A 4,485-nucleotide genomic window follows, 5' to 3' on the forward strand; every position below is an offset into this window, starting at 1 on the left:
AAAGAATTTTAATTCTTACGATAAGTAACCTTTTAAATGTTTTGGTTACCGATACCAAAATTCCAGTTTTATTTTATATAACCTTTGATTTCTACTTTCAAGTTTCGAGGACGAAACTTTTTAAAAGATGGGGTGATTGTAACACCCCGCGAATTTCCCATTTTGAGATACAAAATTTATTTAACCGTTTAATTAATTTATTTTATGTTTTAAAATTATTTAATTTAATTAATTCATTTTTAAGCACGAATTTTATAAAAAGAATATTCTAAAACTTAATTTATATAAAAATACGTATTTTAGTCAGACAATAATAATAGTGACAATAATAATATTAGTTTCCGTCTTAAGTTAATATAGACTCAAAAATTATTCCGACTAGCTTAGACCGTCACATTTCCTTCTAGCAAAGATCGTCGCATTTCTCTTATAAAACTATTTCAATTCGGACCAACCCGATTCCGACAACACACTCTCTTACACTCTACTTTTTAATAATTCTTTTATTATTATTAATATTAATATTATTACTATTATTGTTGTTGCATCACACCGTCCCCACCCCGTCATTACCCTTTCCCCTTTCATTTCTTCCTTTCCTCTTTCGACCTATCAGCAGCAACAACAACAACCATCAACCAGTGAACCCAAAACACCATTTTCGTCACCTCCAACCTCAGATCCCGCCTCCATTCTCAACCAAATTCGATAAATTTTACACCAATAGCTTCCCCATCTCGTCCTCCTTCTTTATATGTAAGAAAGAACCAAGCTTTCATCCTATTTCAATTCGGCCGTCTTACAAAGGATTTGGATTTTGGGTTAATTTCTTCTATTTTTGGGTTTCGAGTCATCCTTGGGCGATTCTGTGGCGTTTAGGAGAGCAAAAAAAAGGTAACGGTGATAGGTTACTCGACAAATACATCGAAATTTCGTCTTATGGGTCGTTTTATATGCTCTATTTTGTTAAAGTTTGGTTCTTTGTATTTTTCTCATTTGTATGTTAATTACCGTCTCAAAATGATGCTGAATTGGGTCGTTTGAATTCTGTTTTGGTTTTATTTCCAGTTTCTTATATTGCTCCTAATTGTTCAGAGCTATGCTTATGGATAATGATTGGTTTAATACTGGTGATAGATCGTTCTAGTTGCTGTTTAAGTTTTGCTGCAAGTCTTGTCAGGACAACAAAAGTGGGGAGATTAGGGTTTATTAGTTATCACTTATCGAAGTATATTTGGCACATTGTCTGGTTTTCCATATCCAGCTAGTTGTGACAGTCATTTGCTCGACTTTGGTGGACATTATACAAAATTACGGAAGAGCTTGACTGAGGAGAATTTTGTTAATGCGCAATTCAAGTAATTGATTATATTTGAGTTTGATTAGTAGATGAACAAAGGGGAGATGTATAGTGGTGAGGCCGAAGGGGTTAATGTAGAATCTACCCGTTTACTTGATGGCTTTGTTTGGTGCTTCTATCTAATATGGATGGAAGGTGAATGAACATTGGCCACAAATAATAAAAATGCTTAGGTGACTTTCTCTTAGTTAGGTGAATATTGCTGTAAAACTGCTACTTCACATTAGTGCATGTACATCGTGAAATATGAGGTTTAGTGTCATGGCTCTTTGACTCGGGTTAGGACGTGTTGTACTCTGCTTTTGGAGACGGTTCTGTATAGTTTTGGGACTGTTTTGGACAGCCCATTCACGGCTGCATTTAGTCCGTATTGGGACAACTTTCCATGATGAATATGGGTTATTTGTGGGACGGTCTTATGAGTGTTATGCGAGTTGTTTTGGGACTGTTTTGGTGCCGATTTTGGGTCGGTATAATGCTTTCTTGTGGGACTATTTTGAGTCAGTTTTGCAGGTTTTCTAGGAAGGTTCCTGGCGGGTTTCTTGGGCTGGCTCGACATGGTCATTTTGGGTAAGAATGCAGACTGTTTGGGACGCTGTAAGCGTGGCAGAAGTGGACTATTTTAGGACAGTCAAGCATGGGTTTTGATGGCTGAGATGGGTAGTTGTTTAGGTGGAGTGATGGTGGCAGTTGTGGCCTGAGCAGGAGCAGCCTGTGGCCTGGTCAGGGGCTGCCTGAGGCCTGGTCAGGAGCTGCCTGCGGCCTGGACAGTGGCTAGGGCTGGCCAGTTATGGCCCTAGTCATGAGGTTGAGCCGTGGCCTAGCCTCGGGTTGTGTACCTTCTTGAGTTGATTTAAATTCGTGTTTGGTTTATTTAAAACCCGTCTCATGCTTTATATAACTTAATTCGTTAAATATCGTCCGTTCATACATTTTTCTCACATTAATCATAAAAGTGGAATTTATTATTTATTCAAGTCAAAACTTGATGAAATGTCTCACTTACCTATAGTATGAATTTTTAATCCGTTCATTCTCATTTATTTATCGTATCTCAAATATGAGTGAATTATTCTACTTATTTAATTAAATTGAGTCATTTATAATTGGATGCTTATTTTGCTTATTATAAATGGTTCATCTCCGTTTGTTTACATTTTTAATCAAGTGACAAATATTGAAGAAATAGGTTACTTATTCATATTCATGATTATGATTTGGCATGAAATGTCTCACTTGGATTCTCATCGGTTCATTACATGTAGTAGTCTCTTTCCAAGTTGATTCGTATCGCTTGGTTAAGTCGTATTCGTTTGATAATGCCTTTATGCTATACCGTATTGCTTGACTTATCTTTACGCCTCTTTCGGACTGTCCTGCCGATTGTGGATTTAGCTCATATCTTCCGCCTCTTTCGAACTGTCCTGCCGATTGTGGTTTCTCGATTTCCGATCTGTCTTCGAGTCTTGGATGCGGACCGTTCTGCCGCATGTCGAATCGGGACTATACTGTCCCGAGAGTCTGGCCAGATTTAGACTAGGACTGAGTCTTGGGAGTACCACTGTCGTCCTACCAGGGGAATTATATTTTGATATATGAGTATTAAAGGTCTTGCTTGGTTATAGTTATTGGTATTTGTCTTTCAAGGTAAGAGTGATGCCTTGTGTTGTTTGTCTTGGTCCTATCGGATACTAGGGGTGAGCTATAAGCCCTCTAGTTGCGATATTATCATCAGGATTGATGTTCCCATCCGTTCTTATGGTGAGATGCAAGCCATAAGTATGAATGTGACATTAGTAGCCACGACCCGTGCAATGTTTGCTAAGTGGTTTTCCAAATAATGGCTACGGTTTCTATTCTTGTAATTTGCATTGGTTGATCCCTTACTTAACTGCTTCACATGATTCGGATTCTAATCTCATATCTATGATGTAATTTCTTGAAATGCGTACTTTTGCATAAATGACCGTATTCTTGTCTTTCATATTACTTAATGGTCTCCCGTGAACAGTTGAATCTTTATTATGCTAATGTCGGCCTATCTTGTTCCATCTCAATTATTTGCCATGTTTACATATAAACTTGATACTCTTATCTTTTATATGTGTCTTATATGACTTACCTGTTTTAGTTCCTTGTTATGTTCGTTTTGACATTTTGTGGCTGGGAGAACCTTGAGTTACTCCCCACTGACTGTGGCGTTCATGTTTACATGAATGACAGGTATTAGTTGGTGCATTCATGGAGTGAAGACATGTGTGAGCTAGCGAGCACTTTAGCCTTTTAGTCTGTTTATTACGATTGTTTAGACTCACCTTTTATTGTATTGTCATTCGAGGGATATCTTTTCCCTCACCTTGACTATCACGTTTGTATAATTTAAACTTTATTTCCGCATTCTTTGTTTGTGTTTGGTATTTTTATAAAACCGCGCTTTAAATTTTAAAAGTTTCAAAAAATTCCCTATTTTCCGCTTGAATTTATAAGTTATATTTTCCGCTTTATCACGGGGTGTCACACCCACGATAAGACACACTAACACCCTTAGGGCCTCTTAAAGACACTTTCTTTTGATGACAGTCTATCTTAGCTTTATACTTTCCCAACCAATCCATCCCGACTATCATCTCAAAACCGCTAAAAGGAAACTCTAGCAAGTCTACAGGTAGATCAACTTGCCCAACTATCATAGGTACATCCCTATATAACCTCCCACATGTTACAGACTCACCCGAAGGTATAAAAACTTCCTCACTAACAGACTCATATACCCTCAAACCCAATCGTTTAACATGACTCGGAAGATACAGACGACTGAGACGCCCCCGAATCAAACAAAACAAAGGTATGAATACCGTTAACAAGAAAAGTACAGGTAATAACGTGTGCATCATCTTCAGCTGCTTTCTTCTCCATCATGAACAGCTTTCCACTGGTTTTCTGTCCACCTCCCTGGACAGTGCTGGCTGATGTGGTCGGCTTAGCACCCAACCTTGATTGTTGTTGTTCGTCGGTGGTTTCTGATAAGAATTACCGCCGTTGCGGTTACCTCCACTCTGATAGCTCTGACTTCCCCGGTTTGCCCATGATCCAGTCGGTCTATTGCTCGCATAGCTCTGCGCAGG

The sequence above is a fragment of the Silene latifolia genome, chromosome Y (genome assembly GCF_048544455.1).
Source record: "Silene latifolia isolate original U9 population chromosome Y, ASM4854445v1, whole genome shotgun sequence".
Lineage (NCBI taxonomy): Eukaryota > Viridiplantae > Streptophyta > Magnoliopsida > Caryophyllales > Caryophyllaceae > Silene > Silene latifolia.